General features: G+C 38.7%; 1 long non-coding RNA gene across 1 annotated transcript; it reads right to left on the reverse strand.

The window, feature by feature from the left end:
- On the reverse strand, positions 1-18,043 carry LOC115939761 (uncharacterized). The gene is made up of 3 exons (XR_004074532.2): positions 17,854-18,043; positions 17,671-17,744; positions 1-3,969 (listed from the first exon to the last, which is right to left on the reverse strand). It is a non-coding gene; the product is annotated as an uncharacterized LOC115939761 (long non-coding RNA).
- Positions 18,044-19,995: the final 1,952 nt, after the last annotated feature.

A 19,995-nucleotide genomic window follows, 5' to 3' on the forward strand; every position in this document is an offset into this window, starting at 1 on the left:
TAATCAATTAATAATACCGTTTATTCCATAAATATTTATTGAGTATCTACTAAATATTACTATGCACTGTTCTTCTTGGCACTGGGGATACAATAGTGAACAAAACAAAGTCCCTGCTTTGTGGAGCTTACAGTCTACTGGGAAAAGACAAACACTAATCACAATAAATAAATAGAACATATATCAGGTGGTGATCAGTGTTTGGTACAAAAACATGAGACGTCAAGTAGGATAAGGGGTTAGAAAACACTGGTGAATGGGACTAATTTGGTTAGGGAATGCTTCTCTAGGGAGGTGACATTTCAGCATACTAGAAGTGGGGGGGAAACTCATGAGATTATCTGGAAAGAAGAGTGTTCCAGGCAGTGAGAACAGCAGGCACAAAAGCTCTGAAGGGGGAGGGTTACCTGACATGTTTGAAGAACAGCCAGGGGCCAGGGTGGCTGGAAACGAGTGAGTAATGGGAAGATTAACAGGATAGGAGGTCAGAAAGGGCATGGGAACCACACTGTGTGGACTTTTGGGCCATGGTGAGGGCTTTGACTTTTCTTCTGAGGGAGCTGGGAGCCATGGGAGAATTTTGAGCAGAGGAGAGACATGATATGATATGGATTTTAAAAGGAATTTCAAAGAATTAGTAATAGGTATGGTAACACTAGGCAAAAGAAACAAAGACGATTACTAGGAAAACAAAAAGGTATACAACAAAGGATATATGATCAGAGAGTACTATATGGTTTAGATGTGAACGATAATGAGTCACACTTATGCAAACAGTGATTACTGGTTGAACAAAAAGTGTATAAAATGTTCTTTTTAAATAAAAGATGCAACCACAAAGATGAGCAAGCAACAAGAGACTATTAGGGATGACTAGGCAGATTCGAAAGCGAAAAATACACAGCCTGTACACATGAAAAATATACTTATTGGAATAAAAAACTCAGTAGACAGATTAAACAGACAGAGCTGACAGAGCTGAAGAGAGTATCAGTAAACTGAAAGATATATCTGAAGAAATTGCCCAGAATGAAATGCAGGAAGACAAGGAAATAGAAAATATCAACAAGACATTATGAGATATGGAAGATGCAATGTGGTCTGAAATATGATTAACTGGATTCTGAGAAAGAAAATATGGAAAGGGTGGAAGAAAGACAATATTTGAAAAGATAATGGCTGAGAATTTTCTAGAAAGTATGAAAAACATGAATTAAAAAGTATGAAGCACATTTCCAAGGAAGAATAAAAAAGAAATACATGCCTAAACATGTTAGAATGAAACTGCATACCCCCCTGCAGATCTCCCTCTGAGAGAGAGAGAGAGAGAGAGAGAGAATTTCTTAAAAGTAGTTCAAGTATAAGAAAACAAAAATACCTACCCAAAATAGCAATTAGACCAACAGCAGACTTCTAAATACTTATAACAAATTATCTTTTAAGAATGAGGATAAAATAAAGACATTTGCATATAACAACAAAAACTGGGAGAATTTAACACCAAGAGACCTGTACTAAAAGAACATCTAAACATTGTATTTATGATAAAAGAAAATGATCCCAGAATGATGGTCTGAGATGCAAGAATGTATGCATGTAAATCCAAACAAATACTGTCTATATAAAATAATACTAATGATGATATAGAATTTGTGAGGTTAGAAAAAAAAGAAACAAACTAACATACTCAAGACAATAGCATGTGGCAAAGAGAGGAATGACCAGAGTTAAAGGTTCCTGTATTCTTCAAGAGGGAGGTTAAAATGCTATTTAACTTTAGACCTTATAAGTTACACATGCATGGTGAAAGTTCAAGGATAACCACAGAAAGAATAATAAAAAAAAAAGAATGTATAAATTTCAAACAGTACAGAGGAAAAAACTGCATAAGAAAGCAAATAAACAAATCTCAGAACTAAAAAACAGGCCAGAAAAGAGAAAAACGAAGCATAGAAAAGGTGGTGGTAGGAAATAGAAATAAAAAAGTACAATGGTAGAAACAAGTCCAAATATATCATAGAAAATGTAAACAGACTAAACTCGCCATTAAAAGAGATCATCAGATCAGATTTTTTTAAGGGTCCAGCTGTATGCCATTCTCAAGAGATATAATTAACGCATAAGGGCATGAAAATGTTGAACAATGAAAGGATGGAAAATTGTATACCACACAAATCCGAACAAGAAGAAAAGCTTGTGTTAAGGTAAGATAAGACAGACTTCAAAAAATGCATTATCGAGAATAGAGAGGGTCATTACATATTTACCAGGAATGTATAACAATTCTTCATTTGAATATTCCTAATAAAATATCCTCAAAATATATAAAATTTTTAAAAAGAACTGTAAGGAGAAACAGACAAATCCACCATCATAGTTGAAAATGAACACACCTCTTAAAATTACTGGCATAGCATGACCAAAATATCAGTGTAGATATAGAAAATTTGAACAATACAATTAACAAACTTGATAATAGACATATGTAGAACTCTGTGTTCAACAATTAGAGAACATACATCTTATAAAGCACATAGGAAACATTCAAAAATATTGATCATGTACTAAGCCATAAAACAAGTCTCAATTAATTTTAGAGTTGTTATCATACGGACCACATCCTCAGACCATAATGCAATTAAGATAGATTTCAATAACAAAGAGATACATTAAAAATTCCCCACACATTTAGAAATTTATAAACACACTTCTATATCACTCACCAAAGAAGTAACCATGATGGAAATGTTGAAGTACTTGGAACTGAACAATAATGAAGTATGACATGTTTGAATGTGTAGAAAAGTAGTATTTGGAAGGAAATGTATATCTTTAAATGCACACATTATAAAACAAGAAAGGCTGAAAATTAATGAGCTCCATGTCTAACATACGAAATCAGAAAAAGAACAACAGAATAAATCCAAAAAATGTGGACGGAAGGAGATCAAAAAAGATAAGAGCGGAAATTAAAGAAATAGAAAACAAAGACACAATAGAGAGGAGCAACAGAGCCAAAAGTTGGTTCTTGGAAAAGACTAATAAAATAGACAAACCTCTGGTGAGATTGATCAAGAAAAAAAGTGAGAAGGCACAAATAACCAATATCAGCAATGAAAAAGGAGACATAGTTACAGATTATATACAGCAGAGGATTTTTTAAAAAGGGAACTTTATGCCAATAAATTCGAGAACGCAGATAAAATGGACTGATTCCTAGAAATCGATAACTTACCAAAATTGACTCAAGAAGCAAAAAGAAATCCCGAGTAGCCCTCTAGTTACTACAGGAATGGAAGAAGCAGTTAAAACTTTTTCTACCAAAAACAAAACAAAACAAAACAAAAAAACAAACAAAATAACACAAACTCGGAGGCAGAACTTTGCAGCTGATAATGTGGATCACGGGTAGGTGAAAAGGTTTTGATCCCCTCAGCCCTGGAGGGTGTCCACGTAGGCCTTAAGGCAGTGGAGAACCCAGGCAGGCCCCTTCTCTCTATGGGCGGCCTCCTGTGGAGATCCTTACAGGGTGGCCCTTGGTGAAATGGGGCCTGACAAATCCCTCTACAGTCCCCGTGGGTAGTGAGCAGGAATGAGGAACATCCAGCACTCCTGTGTGGTAAATGTGCTAAGCAGAGCCAAGGAGGAGCTCTATCGCTTGGACAGCCTCTTCAGGAGCCAGCTTCTGTGGTCTTCTGCTCACTGAGGACAAGGGGGCTGTGGAGCCGCTGGAGGAGTCTGCGTTCCAATTGCCAAGAAACACCACACACAGCCCGAGTTGTGACTGCTTGGTGTGGGGTTGGGTGCAGGGAGGCCAAGCAGGGGCTTCTGGAGGGCGTAGCTCCAGGTGGCAGCCCCAAAACTCTGTCTTCACGAATACCAGATACTTCTATCCGTTTGCAGCTGATGAGCCCTTTTAATGGTGTCCAAGCTAGCTGCAGGGTGATGGTTCTAACAGTGATGCATGTTCTGCAAATAAGAGCTTCATCATTATTTCAAAATAATTAATATGAAAGAGTTCAGTCGGATTTGAAATCTAATCACACTGTCTCAAGAAATTCTAACAATATATTTGTCAGTAAAACAAAAAAGGCTGCTATCATTTCAATCATTAAATATTTCTGAACAAGTTAAAAATCGGTTCTAAATACTTTATCGCTTCCATTGTACAAAGAGAGATTTTTGGTGGCAGTGACTGTTAAGAATTTGAAGAAACATATCATTAAAAAGTCTCGATCAGGATTTGTGGGTAGCCGCTTGAAGCATAAAACCTGATATAAAATAAACATGTTATGGGAGCAGATTTCAAGTTTCTCAAATAAATTTTTGAAAAGAATTTATTTAGAAGTTGAATATTAATTCAATGTTAAAAAAGCAAAACACCAGGGCAAGATGGTTTTACAGGAGAATTCTACCAAACAGATCGTTCCAAAGTCATATAGCATCTTCCAGAATATTGTAAAAAAGGGAACACTAACTCATTCTAGGATACCAGCAGAACTTGAGGCCAAAAGCAAATTCTGATTGCATGAGAAAGGAAAATTAAAGACCAATTTTACTCATGGACACAGATACAAAAATCCTAAACAAATATTAACAAACTAAATCTAGTACCGTATAAAAAGGAAAAGATCATGACCAAGTAGTGTTTATACCAGAAATGCAAAGGTAGTCTACCATGAGGAAAATCCATACACATCATTTACCACATTATCACATTACTGAGAAAAAAAAAAAAACCCATAATGATCCTAATAAACAGAAAAGGTATTTGACAAAAAAAAATTCAACACCCTTTTGTGATTTAAAAACAATAATAAAAACTTCTTAGCATAGTGACAGGTTGGCACTTGCTTTAATCTGGTAACACCTGGAGGAATCTACAGCAAATATCATTCTAAATAGGGAAAAAAGTTAGTGGTGTTTCCTTTAAAATAAATACCCAACAAGACAAGGATGCCCACTACTGTCTTTTCTCTTGAACACTGTACTGGAGGGCCTGTCCATCTCAGTAACACAAGAAGAATAAATGAAAGGCATAAAGATTGGAAAGGGAAAAACCAAGTTGTCATTATTTATAGCTGATATTGTTGTCAACATAGAAAACACAAAAGAATATACAGATAGTAATGATGTACTATACCTTGGCTAATTGAATTTAAATTAAAAAAAGAAAGAAAAAAAAAGAATATACAGACAACCTAGAAGGAACAAGGGCTCCTTGAGAAATGGCCAATTCTAGGGATGGAGCAGGAAAATAACAAGATGAGTAGGGAGCATCTTGTAGCGCCAAAGCAGGTAAGGCAGTGCTAAAAAAACAAAAGATGGAGGCATTTGAAAAGGGACACAGGAGCCAACTTGAAAGAGCTCCCAGTGGCCAAAGCTGGAACAATCTGAGCAACAAGACAAATGACAAAGTATTGGATTTATAATTAAAATTATTAAATAAATACACACAAGTGCATACTGATACAAACAGGCAACTGAATAAATAAGTAAAGAGACAGGTAAATAAACAAATAAGAAGAAATTAGTAGTTTTTACAGAAGAATTCCAAATACTACATGCAAATACACCCCCTTCCAGAGGTGGAGCTTAAATCCCCTCCCTCTCCTTGAGGGTTGGCTGGATTCTTCTAAAGAACAGAAAATAAAAAGGGAAAAATAACAACTTTACCATGGAGACACTTGGCAAACACTACCTTAACCAGTGATTAAGGTCAACATCAATGATGTCATGGGGATATCACATACCTCTGATATAATGTGATGAAAAGGGCACTTCAACTCTATGGTATTCTTTCCAAAAACAACCCCAGTCTAATTATGAGGCAAACTTCAGACAAATCCAAACTGAGGGACAGTCTACAGTATGCCTCAAAACTGTTAAGGGCATGAAAAGCATGGAAAGACTAAGAAACTGTCATAGAGCAGAGGGCAATAGAGATGACAACTAAACGCAATGTGGTATTTTGAACTGGATCCTAGAACAGAAAAAAAGACATTAGTGGGAAAACTGATAAATCCATATAAAGTCTGAAGTTTGCTTAATAATAATATACCAATATGGCTTTCTTAGTTTTGACAAATATATCACGGTGAGGAGTACACAGGAACACTCTGTACTATTTCTTTACTTACTTTTCCGTAACTGTAAAATTAGTCTAAAATAAAAAGTTTGCTTAAAAAAATAAAAGTTTAACAAGGTGAATGGCTGGAATATTGACACAAAAGTCAACTTCATTTCTCTACACCTGCAAGTGAGATAAAACATGTTAAATGACAAGATCTCCCTTATAATAGCAGGAAAACCATAAATACCAAGGAATAAGTCTAACACAAGATATGCAAGACCCTATGCAGGAAATTAGTAAACCGTACCAAGAGACATTCAAGAATTTATTTAAAATGAAAGGGTATGTCATGTTCGTAGCTAGGAAGACTCAGCATCATCAATATATCGATTCTCTTCAAACTGATCTATAGATGCATTGCAATTCCAATATTCCTGTAGGACATGACAAGATGATTCTGAAATGTGTTTGAAATAAGAAAGGGCCAGGAATATATCATATTCCTGAAGAAGAGTAAGATGGGAAGATGTTGCTGTACCAAATGTCAAGATTCTTTATCAAACCAAAGTAATTAAGGTAGTCAGGTAGTAAAGTAATTAAAGCCATGTGATACTGGCTCAGGGACAAAATACTGGCCAATAGCAGAGATCCCAGCAACGGACCAATACAGAAATGGAACTTTGGTGTATGACAGAGGTGGTGCTTCAGATCCCGAGGCTATCCGTGTGGAAAATAATGAAACTGGCTCCCTCCCTCATACCTTTATGCCACACAAAAATCAATTCCATTTGGATTAAGGACTTAAATAGAAAAATAAAACTTTTAAACTTGTATTCCAAGAAAATAAAGAATGTCTTTATGATCGTAGGTTAGGAAAGACAACACAAAAAACTGTGCTGGCTATACAGAAAAGATTGAATGGTTCAACTCACCGAAAATTAGGAATTCCTGCTCACGCAAAGACACCATAAAGGAAAAAAGAAGCCACATAATTGGCAAATGATGAGTATCCAAATAATTAAATAACTCCTACAAACCAATAAAAGTGAGAAAAATCCCAATTTTAAAAATGGGCAAAAGACATTAACAGTAATTTCACAGAAGAAGAAACATGAATGGCCAATAAACATGAAAAAAATGCTCAACCACATTAGTGATTGGAAAATTGCTAATTAAGTCCACAATGAGATACCATTTTACACTCACTATAATGATAAAAATTAAAAGTGGGACAATATCAAGTACTGATTAAGGTGTGGATCAATGGGATCTCATAAATTGTTGAAAGGTATGTAAATTGGCAACCTGCATTTTGGCATAATACTGTCAAGCTGAATGTTTACACATCCTATTAACTAGCAATTCTATTCCTCAGAACATACCTTAGAAAGATGGGTGTATAGGTGTACTAGGGGAAACGCACAAGAATATTCATAGTAGCACTGTTCCTAACAGCAAAAAGCTGGAAACAATCAACAGATAAATGGATGCATACTGTGTTTTATGGTCACGCAATGAACTATTATACAGCACTGAGAATGAACAAGCTACAGTTACATGCAAGAACCCAGGTGAATCTTTGAAACATAATAATGAGTGAAAAAAAGTAAGTCACAGAAGACCACATACAGTATGAGGATATTTTTCACAAAGCTCAAGACCAAGCCAAATAAATAATGTATTGGTTAAACATTTCCACAAATATGCAAAAAATGTATCAAAAAGAGCAAGAGAACGTTAAACATAAGACTTAAGAGAATGGTAATTTCTGGCAGGGGGGATGGCGGGGAATAGGATAGAAAAGGACATAGGGATAGATGTTATCATTAATGTTGCTCTTGGGTGGAGTTGTGACTTCTTCAGTTTTCATTACATTAATTCTTGATAACTCATGTATATAATTTTTTATTGCATATCTAATATATTTTGTATGAACAAACAGAGAATAGAAGAGTAGGAGAAAGTGAGGAATGACAGCTCTTTTGGAGAGTTTTGCTGTTAGGGGAATAAAGAAAGTCACAGTTACATGGGGATGTGTGATAAATCGGGTTTTAAATGTTCTTTAAAGATGGGAGCCATAGGAGATAAATGGAATGACAGAATAAGGGCTTTGGTGAACTGGCTTTCCCTTTAAAACAATGAAAATATGGGCAAACCAACTACAATCAACCATTTCAAAACTTGCAATTAACCAAAGACACAGAATGAAGTGAAAATCATCTGTCTAAGAGAAACTACTGAATCTTGGTGAGACAATGGGTTCTGTGACATTTTAACTTGTAGCTAACTCCCATCCTCTTTCCCTCTCTAGCTCAGTAGTATAGTAGGCAAAGGCTGACGAAATTACAGACAACAGAGAGGCCTGACTGCTTTGGCCAGGAATTTAAAAGGAAATCATAGAGAATGAGACAACCATAGGAAACTCTGAAAAGCCCTGATATATTCCCAGGTATCTAAAGGGCTGCGCACATAGTCAAGGCTATGCACATGCACAAAAAAGAGGTGGAAAAGGAGAGGCCCCAAGTCACTCACTTCTGGCTGACCGTAAGCAGAATGTGAAAGCTAAGCCTGCCTTGTAAACTGGCTAAAGTTTGAAGACACGCCTTCTCACACAGATCCCCTTGGCGAAGGGTGGAAGACATATGGACAAGGCATTTAAGGAAATCCAACCAATCACTGGCTGACCACCAACATATACCTACACAGGTGTGATCTCCTAGGAATCCAGGCTTAAAAATAAAAACAAGAAGTTTTTTAAAAATAAGCTAGCAGAGAACTCAGGGGCCACATAGTACAAGGAATATAGAATCCACAGAATTAGTTGAGAAAAGTCACCAAACAAATAAACAGCAATGAGAAAAACAACAACAACTACATATACACACACATACAACAACCACACATACACACAAATACCACACATACACATACATATCCCAGAAAAACAAACCTTGAGGATAGAAGAGGTTGATACCAGAGTTGTTAGAACAGAGTATCTAAAATGCCCACTTTTGGGGGCGCCTGGCTGGCTCAGTCAGAAGAGCATGCGACTCTTGATCTTGGGGTCATGAATTCAAGCCCCATGTTGGGTGTAGAGATTACATAAACAAATAAAAACTTTAAAATAATGCCCAGTTTTTGACAAAAAATTATGAGATATGCAAAGAAATAGCAAAGTATGTTACATGTACAAAAAAAAGCAGCCAAAAAAACTTGTCCCTGAGGGAGTCCATGTTTGGAACTTAATAAACAAAGACTTTAAATTATTACTATAAATATTTTCAAAGAAATAGAAGAAAGTATATCTATAGAATTAAGGAAAAGTTTGAGAACAATGTCTCACCAAATAAAGAATATCAATGAAGACATAGAAATCATAAAAAGAATTATTAAATCTGGAGTTGAAAAGTATAATAACTGAAATGATAAATTCATTTAGTGGGGCTCAACAACAGATTTGAGCTGGCAGAAGAGAGAAAGGGTAAAGTTGATGATAGGGCAATAGAAATTATACATTCTGAAGAGCAGAAAGAAAAAAGAACCAAGAAAAAGAAATGGAGCTTCACAAACCTATAGGACACCACCAAAAGTACCAACATATGTGTAATGGGAGTACCAAAAGGGCAAGAGGAAGAGAAGGGGCCAAAATATTGCAAAGGTGATGAAAAATATTAATCTGTACACTTAAGAAGTAAATGCAAGTAGAATAAGCTCAAAGAGATCCACACCTAGACACATCATAGTGCAACTGGTGAAAGCAAAGACAAAAAGAAAATCTTGACTGCAGCAAGAGAAAAATGACTTATCACATATATGGGACCTTCAATAAGGTTAACAGCTGACTCCTCATCAGAAACCATGGAGGCCGGAAGATAGTGTGATGGCATCTTCAAAATAGTTACAGAAAAAGACTGTCAACTCAGAATTCTGTATCTAGCTAAACTGGTTCTTCAAACATGAAAGAGAAGTTAAGATAAACAAAAACGGAAAGAATTTGTTGCCAGAAGACTTATCCTACAAGAAACACTACTTTCAGGCTTAAATTAAAGGACACTAAGTGGTAACTTGAAATAGGTATTATGAAAAAAAGTATTTTTATTTGTACCTCTTATTCTCCTATCTGTTTTAAAAGACAACTGTATAAAGCAATAATAATAAAACTGTGTTCATGGGCTTATAATGTAAGAAGTAATTCGTATAATAATAACACTACAAAGAAGGAAAGGGGAACAGAGGCATACTGGAACAAAGTTACTATTGAAATTAGAATGAATTCGAAGTAGATTGTTTCCAGTGAAGATGTTAATTGGAATTCCCAGGGCAACCATTAAAAATCTAACTAAAAATATATATAGTTAACAAGGAAATTAAAAAGTTAAAGTAGAAAATATCTACTTAACACAAAAGAAGAGAGGAACTGAAAAACAAAGGAACAGAAAAGACAAATGACATACAAAAAGCATATATTAATCCTTCACAAACACTTCCAAAAATAGAGGAGGAAACACTTCCCAGCTCATTCTATGCAGCCAGTACTACCCTGATACCAAAACCAGACAAAGACATCACAAGAAAACTGTAGACCAATATACTGTTATGAATATAGATGTAAAAATCCTCAACAAAATACTAGCAAACCAAGTCCAGCAACGTATAGAAAGTATTATATAACATGACCAAGAAGGATTTATTTCAGGAATGCAAAGTTGGTTTATCATCTGAAAATTAATCAATGTAATATACTATATTAATAGAATAAAGTACAAATGCCAGATGATCATCTCAATAGGTGCAGAAAAGCATTTGACAAAATCCAACATCCATTCATGGCAAAAAGACTCAGAGAACTAGGAGTAAGAGAGAACTTCCTCAACTTGATAAAGGGTACCTATATAAAACCAACAGCTAATATCACAGTTAATGGAGAAAGACTCAATACCTTCCCCTTAAGATCAGGAACAAGACAAGAATGTCTGCTCTCATCACTTCTAGGCAACACTGTACTAGAAGGTCTAGTCAGGGCAATTAGTTAAGAAAAAGAAAGAAAAGGCATCTAGATTAGAAAAAGAAAAGTAAAACTATATCTGCAGATAACATAATCTTATATATAGAAAACTCTAAAGAATCCACTAAAAACCTATTTGAGCTAGTAAGCTCAGCAATGTGACAGGATAGAAGATCAAGAAATAAAAACGTATTTCTATGCACTAGCAATGAACACTCTGGAAGTGAAATTAGGAAAATAATTCCATTTATAATAGTAGCAAAAAGAATAAAATACCTAGGAATAAATTTAACAAAAGAAGTATAAGACTCGTACACTGAAAACTACAAAACACTTCTGAAAGAATTAAAGAAGATCTAGGGGCGCCTGGGTGGCTCAGTCGTTAAGCGTCTGCCTTCGGCTCAGGTCATGATCTCAGGGTCCTGGGATCGAGCCTTACGTCAGGTTCCCTGCTCCACAGGGAGCCTGCTTCTCCCTCTCCCTTTGCCTCTCCCCCTGCTTGTGCTCTCTCTTGCTATCTCTGTCACTATCTGTCTCTATCAAATAAATGAAATCTTTTAAAAGAAAAAGAATTAAAGAAGATCTAAATGGAAAGACATCTCATGTTCATGGATTGGAAGTCTTAATATTGTTAAAGGCAATACTTCCTAAATGGATATATAGATCCAATATAATCCCTATAAAAGTCCCAGCTGTTTTTCTGCAGAAATTGACAAGCTGATCCTAAAATTCATATGGAAATGCAAGGGACTTAGAATAGTCCAGTCTTGCAAAAGAAAAACAAAGTTGGAGGACTCCCATTTCCTGATGTCAAAACTTACGACATAGCTATAGTAATCAAGACAGTGTGGTCTGGCTTAGTGACAGACCTACAGATCAATGAGGCAGAATTGAGAATCCAGAAAATTAACCTCTACATTTAGGATTTATGGTCAGTTGACCTTTGACAAGGGTTGCCAAGACAATTCAAAGGGGTAAAAATACTCTTTTCAACAAAAGGTACTGGAACAACTAGCCATCCACAGGCAGAAGAATGAAATTTGGACGCTTGCCTCACACCATACACAAAAATGAACTCAAAATGGATCAATGGATCACCGACCTAAAGGTAAGAGCTAAAATCCATACAATTCCTAGAAGAAAAAGCAGGAAGAAAGCTTTGAGACCTTGGGTTGGGGAATGTTTTCTTGGCTATGATGCAAAATGCTCGAGTGAGAAAAAAAATCGATAAATTGGACTTTCCTCAAATTAAAAACTTTGGTGCATCAAAGGACATCATCAAGAAAGTAAAAAGACAACCCACAGAATGGGAGAAAATATATGCAACTCACATATCTGACAAGAGACTTGTGTCCCAAACATATAAAGGACACTTACAACTCAACAATAAGACAATCTAATTTTAAAAGGGCTAAGGATTTGAATAGACATTTCTCCAAAGAAGATACACAAATAGCCAATAAACACATGAAAAGATGCTCAACATTATTAGTTATTAGGGAAATGCAAATCAAAACCACAATGAGGTACCCCTTCATACTCACTAGGATGTCTATAATAAAAAGACAGGCAGTAAAAAGTGTTGGGGAGGATATGGAGAAATTGAAACCCTCATACATTGCTGATGGGAATTTAAAATGGTACAGCCACTTCTGTGAACAGTTCCTCAAAAAGTTAAACATGGATTTTCCACAGGGCCAAGCAATTCTCACTTCCTAGGTGTCTACCAATGGGAAAAGAAAACACACATCCACGCAAAAACTTGTGCACAAATGTTCAGAGCAGTATTATTCATAATATCAAATGTGAAAACAACTGAAATGTCCATCAACTGACAAATGGATAGGATACACAAAATGCTGCATAACCATATAATGGAATATTATTTGGCAGTAAAAAGGAACGCTACATCAACAACATGGATGAACCTCAAAACCATTACGCTAAATGAAAGAAGTCAGTCATAAAGACCAATGTATTATACGATCTTGTTTATATACAATGTCTAGACTAGAGAAATCAATAGATAGAGACAGAAAGTAGAATAGTGGTTACCTATGACTGAGGGGAGGGGAGGTGTGGGGAGGGACTGCTAATGAGTATGAAGCTTCTTTTCTTGGTGGGGATAAAAATGTTCTAAAATTGATTGCAGTGATGGTTGCACAACTCTGTGAATATACCAAAAAACACTGAATAGTACCCTTTAAAAGGCTGAATTTTATGATGTTAAATATACCTCAATAAAGCTGTAACAGAAAGATGGGAACAATAACAGAATGTGTGCTAATGGGAATGATCTTGTAGAGAGGGGGAAATTGCTGAAGCAATGTCTTCAAGTAGGTAAAAGAGGATGGGGTCTAGTTCCAAAGTAGAGGGACTGGATTTCGATGACAGCAGGGCCAGTTTATCCATAATAACAGAGAAGAAGGCAGAGTATGCGGATACAGATGCTGTTTGGTGGTTAGGTGTGTGGTGATGGGAATCTATGCAGGTTTTCTTCTTCTGGTTTTGTTTTTTTTTTTAAAGATTTATTTATTTATTTGAGAGAGAGAGAGCATGAGAGGGGGAGAGTCAGAGGGAGAAGCCAACTCCCCGCCGAGCAGGGAGCCCGATGCGGCACTCCATCCCAGGACTCCAGGATCACGACCCGAGCCGAAGGCAGTCGCTTAATCAACTGAGCCACCCAGGCGCCCATCTTCTGATGGTTTTGATCCTTCAGTCAAGTAGGCAGCTTGAGCATAGGATGGAAGGAGTGGTATCAGGAGATTTGAGGAGAGAGAAGATACAAAACAGTTCAGCTAGGAACGTAGGAGAGTGAATGGCCTAGGGAAGTGCAGTGGGGTGGGCAGAGTTGAATTTAACCAGGGCTAGGGTTTTGCCCTATAAACATGCTCAAGTGTAGAGGGCCAAGGAAGTGAGGATGTATGCAAAGGAATGATTATCATGATGGACCATGGAATCTAAGATGATTAAAGGAAGGACATGGGAACACGGAGGAAGTAAAGGGTAGTGAAAACGTTCAGTCTTGGTGGTGTTGAGGGATTGTTGGGAGCTGGGGAGCTAGAGGGAGTAGACTAGAAGGATAAGAAGCACTGTCTGGATGGCAGGATGCCTGAAACAGAGTATGGAGGTGGTGCAGTCATAGGTACTGATAAGAAGAAGGGTAAGACTGTTGGAGAGGGTGGTTGAGGTGGGGTTGTAAGGCAAGAGCATTATAGGAAAGCAGATCACAGAACTGAGAGACAAGAACATTGGAAAGATCATCTATGAGGATATTAAAATCACCAAGAAGTGGGACTGGGGTAGTGTTAAAGAGTGACAGTGAGCTAGTAGCTAAATTCTAGGAAAGAAGTATGACGGGGGCAGGTATGTGTATACGTCTATACCTGACTATAACACAGATGGGTGGGTAATGGTCTAGTCTGATGGTTTGAAATTTAAAGCAAGGTGGTTGTGGGGCGCCTGGGTGGCTCAGTCGGTTGAGCATCTGACGCTTGATTTCAGCTCAGGTCATGATCTCAGGGTTGTGAGATGGAGCCCTGTGTTGGGCTCCACTCTGGGCATGGAGCCTGCTTAGAGTTCTCTCTCCCTCTCTCTGCCCCTCCCCAACTCCCTCTCTAAAAAAAAAAAAAAACAAAAAAAACCCCCAAAACAAGGTGGTTGATATGTACATAATCTTAAAGTATCTCCCCACAAATCACTTACTAATTACAAAGGAAAAAAGAGTAACTATACTGGAGAAACCTGGCAGACACCACCTTAAACAAATAGTCAAAGTGAACAAAACCAGTATTGGACCAACTGACATCATGTGCCTTCTGATGTAAAGCACTGAAGACACATCTCTTCTGTGGTCTTCTTGCCAAAATTACATAATGTAACTATAATCACAAGGAAACATCAGACAAACCCAAATTCTATAAAATAGCTGGCCAGGACTCTTCAAAAGTATCAAAGTCATGAAAGACTAAAGAACTGTCCCAGATTGGAAGAGTCTAAGGAGATATGACCACTAAATGCAATATGGGATCCTGAATTAGATCCCAGAAGAGAAAATTTATATTAGTGGAAAAACTGATAAAATCTGAATAAGTTCTGTACTTTCATTAATAGTATTTTACCAATGTTAACTCCCTAATTTTGATAATTGAACTGTAGTTGCATAATTTATTAATACTTAAGGAATCTGAGTGAAGGATATATGAGAATTCTTTGTACTATTTCTAGAAGTTTTTAAATCTGAAATTATTTTAAAATAAAACTTTTTTTAATTCTAAAAAAAAAAGGTGGTTTGAGGAGGAGAGAGAGAAAGTGTCTGGGAAGGTCAATTAGAGTGAGGACACCTACCTTCATGTCTTGGCCTCCTGGCAAGAAGGGTTTGAGGGGGCTCCTGGGGAGCAGCGTGCTCAGGAGAAAGCCAATTTCTATTCAAGCAGTGGTTCTCAGCAGGGGGGTAGACAGTCAAGGGATGTTTTGGGGCATTTTTGATTATCACAATAACTGGAGATCACTAGTGACATTTAGTGGCCATGGACCAGAGGTGATCAGCATCCTGCAGTGCACAAGACAGCTCCACACAGCAAAGAATTGTACTGCATTCCATACAACTTTAGAACATCCCACCAGACAACAATGTAAGTGAAAAACCCGTTCGTTTCATTCACTCATTTCTCCATTCATTCATTCAACAAACATTTATTGAAAGAGCCTATTCTATCCTAAGCACTGTTTTAGGTAATAAGGATACATCAAGGTACAAAAAAGACAAAAATCTCTGCCCTTCTGGAGCTTACAATCCAGCAGCAGAGTCAAACAATAACAAACACAATAAAGGTGTAGATTATATATCATAGAAGAGGGTGAGGAGCACTATGGAAAAAATTGGGGTATATGCTAGGGGAGAGCTGCGATTTTAAACAGGATGGTCAGGGTAGGCCTCACTGAGAAAGTGACATCTGGGTAGAGGCCTGAAGGAAGTGAGGGCATGAGCCTTGTATATATTGGGGGGGAAACTCCTTCCAGGTCCAGGGGATGGCCCAGTACAAACCCCTGAGGTGGGAGTGTGCCTAATATGTTCAAGTAGCATAAAGGAGGGCAGTGTGGGTAGAATAGAGGGAACAAGTGGGGAGAATGGTAGGAGAGAAGGTCAGAGAGGTTAAGAGGGCCAGATCATGGATTTTAGTATGTACTGACTTCCCAGAAATTCAAATTAACCATATAAATTGAGGGAGGATTGCACTTGGTTTTGTTTAAAACTTTATGAAGAATTATTCATGACTCGGAAAATCACATCACCCTACCCATGGTTTCTGAGTCAGCAATCAACACACATGTAAGTGTCACATTCCCAGATACAAGGATCATTACGTGCAAGACCATTCATTATGTCTTCTAGTGAAATTATATCCCAGCCTTTACATATTGAAATATATTGTTTTATTAGAAATTACTCTTCCTTTACTTCTCCCTTATATTACAATTAGGACATTACATTACATTGGTTTGGGAGGAATTATGTGTGGAGACAGATTCTATTATCTATACACTTCATTTCAGGATAGTGAAAGGGACGTTTCAAAATAGAAATTATAAAAATGGAGCGTTGGGTCCAGTAGGTATGAGAACCACTAAGGCATGGCAAGAAAACGAAGGAACTATTCAGAAGCCAAGGTGAGAATGGAGATTTTGCTGGTGACTGACAGTGAGTTCCAGAAGGCCTGGTTAAAGGATTTCAGGATGGGGACAGAAAAGAGGGCTGTGTGGAGATGTAAGTAGGAGAATCCTGGTCTTCTTGCAGTAACCAGCATAATAAAGGATAAAGGGCCTGGTTCACTGTTTCATCTAAGTTGCCCCCACCCTGGAGGTCTCTGCCTGTTTAACACAGTAGGGTGGGGAACAAATAGGGTTCTTTCCTCAGCCAAAGCCAGGCTCCATTTTGTTTGTTTGTTTGTTTTTGTTTTTTACCCACAGAACAGTCCAGAGCCCCACGCTAAGCTCACAGATGCTCTCAGGCCAGACTCATTGCTATAAACAATGCACCTCTAACCTGCTTAGAGAGATGGGAAAGAGACATAAAGATGAAAAAAGTAACAGAAAAAGAAGCATTCAGAAAGAAGAATCAATGGGGGTAGGGTCAGAGACAGGCAGGGAGAAAACAAAGCCAAAGACCAAGAGAGATCATGTATTTTTTTTTTCAGTCACGACAGTCATCATTTATTGAAAATTTTCTAGGGGCCAGGCACTGGGCAAAGTGATGTACATGTATTGTCTCAGATGGAGATTATTAGACTCCCATTTGACAGATGAAGAAACTGAGGCATAGGTGATGTAGATGGCTCAAGGTCTCATGGCTAGTTTTAAGTGGTAGCGTCAGGGTTCAGCCTTCTGGGTCTGGGCTGTCTAGTATGTCTCAGAGAAGGAGACAGGCAGAAATATCGAGACACACAGAAAGATGGAGAAGGAGACGGAGAAGAGCGGCAGAGAGATGGAGATTTACAGGCACGTAGACGATCACGTGAGCTGCAGACCTGCACAGAACCGTTTCCCAAAACACAGGGGTGGGCATGGGTGATGGGCTCCGCAGGGTACTCACCTGGTTGTTGTCTGCGGCTGCAGGGGCACTCGCCCTCCCTTTGCTACCCGCACGATCCTCCGCAACCCGCTGACCTAGGGTTAAGAGGCCGCCCAGGTAAAAGCTCGCCCAGGCCCCACCCCTCATGCTCCAGCCCGGCCTCTTTTCCTCACACCCCCCACCCCCGTCTTTACAGCGTCTCACCAGACACCTCCTGCCCTCCGCGCCGCCGCTGCCGAGCGCGAGCAGATTCGAGGGGGGCCGGCGGCTGGACCTAGTGAACGCACTGGACGCGTCCCTCCAGCCGGCTGGAGAGCTAGCGGGTTAGCAGGCCTCCGCGGCTACTGACCGCTCTTGGGCTCCCATTGGAGGAGTGCCCTCCTGCCTTTCCTGGGATTGGCTGGAGATGGAAACACTTTAGTTTTACCCCCCCAGGCCGGGATCCAGGCCGAAGAAAACTCCGCCCCCCTGGGGGTCTTTGATTGGTTTATGAGCCAAGCCCACCCTTCCATAAGATTGGCCAGGAGAGGAGGACTTGTCGTTGACATTTACCAGGCTGTTTGACAGGCCTTCGGTAATTAGTTGGCAACACGCAGACGCGAAGCCCAAAGTAGGCTGGGCGGGAGTCACTGAACAATCGTAAATGCCCGGCTTTCTTGACGTCTTACTCTCCGTAAGCCACCTTGCGTAAGCCCACGCTCTAAGAGACACGACTCTACCTCCCACCTGCAGGGATTTCTGAGCCAGGTTTCTTTCGCTCAAAATGAGCGTAGTTCCTAATTTCACCCATGGAGGATGAGGTGGTTATGGGGGTGTAGCCAGTCACCCACCAGCCCCTGCCGCTAAGACATTGGTCAAGTGACAACCTCGCTAGGAGTCTTAGTTTAACCATCTGTGAAATGGGAAGATAATTTTTAAAAATCCTTCCTAACAATGCCTTTGTGAGGATTGAGAGTACACAAACTAATTGCCTGGAGCATATATAGTTAAGGTCTCCCCTTTTAATTTCTTGCCTTTCTCATTGTTTCAGACTGAGGAAACTATGGCCCAGAGAAGCAAACTGATTGGCTTGAGGTCACACAGCAATAAGATCCTGAATAAAACTCAAGTTCTGTCCTCCAAAGGAAAGCTATTTAAGAAGGAAGGAGAGACGGGAAGGACATTTCTATTATCAGGGGTTCTTAATTGGGTCGATGGACCTCCAGTCTGGTCTGGGGACAGGGTTTGGAGGGGCCCCTGCATTTGGATGGGAAAAAGTATACATCTTTAATTGAAATTTAGCATTTTTTCAGTAAAGAATGTAACAGAGTAGTAGTATCTGTGGTTCTGTCACCAATAGAAATCACAGAGATTTTCGTATCACATTATAGATGTTGTAGATCTGTTGAAATATCATGTAATCTCATCTCTATTTTAATATGATAGTCATTAGACCCTCCACTAGATCTTATGATTTAAGGGATTAGTGAGGAACACATATACTACCATAGCACATATCTGCTTTTTCCATATTTTAATAACTATATTTCAATATAATCAGTTTCTTTTGTAACTCTAGGTACTTTATTTTATATATTTAAAAAATATTGTTTTCTGAGGAAGGGTCCATAGGCTTCACCAGATCGCCAAACAGGTTTATGGCACAAATTGTCAAACTCTGGGAAGGAAGACAGACCTGGTTTATCATGTTTCTTTATTGTATCCTTATCACCCAGTTTAGTATCAGACACACATTGGTGTTCAATAAATTTTCCTGAATGAATAGGATTCCTCCTCAACCAAGGAAGCCAGTGCTGGCACTCTTGGTCACCTGAGAAGGAGGGATATTCCTGAATCTGGTTTTGTCCCTGACAATCTGCTTTTGTTCACAGAAGTGTGTGGAACTTTGAAAGTTTGGTCCCAGGAGAACCTGGTCCCTGAGAACCTCATCCCCATGTGCAGGGCCCTCTGCTGCAGAGGAGTGGGGTAAGCTGTGAAGGATGCAAAGACAAGTAGCTTCAGCATGGGAACAGACCCTGGGGCACAGCAGGCCCTTGATTCCTCATCCTCCACCTGGTTCTCCTTCTGGTTTCTGTTTAGGGTCCCAGCAAAGGGGGGGGGGCTGTCTTCTTTGGTTTTCAGCAAAGACTATATTTTGCACTTGGTTGTGACCTTAAAGACCTTCAAGAACAGCCCTCGGTTTTGGAGGCCCAGACTGGGCAGGACCTGAAACCACACCACACACTGAGGAGTGAGGACACAGGAAAAAGATGTCACTCTAGGCAAAGAACACCTTCTCCTCCCATGCCTCAATCCAAAACATGAGCACCCTAGCCAAATATATTAGAATCCCAAAATTGGCTCCTA

Source organism: Leptonychotes weddellii, chromosome X (assembly GCF_054177405.1).
Source record: "Leptonychotes weddellii isolate Sample4059 chromosome X, ASM5417740v2, whole genome shotgun sequence".
Taxonomy (NCBI): domain Eukaryota; kingdom Metazoa; phylum Chordata; class Mammalia; order Carnivora; family Phocidae; genus Leptonychotes; species Leptonychotes weddellii.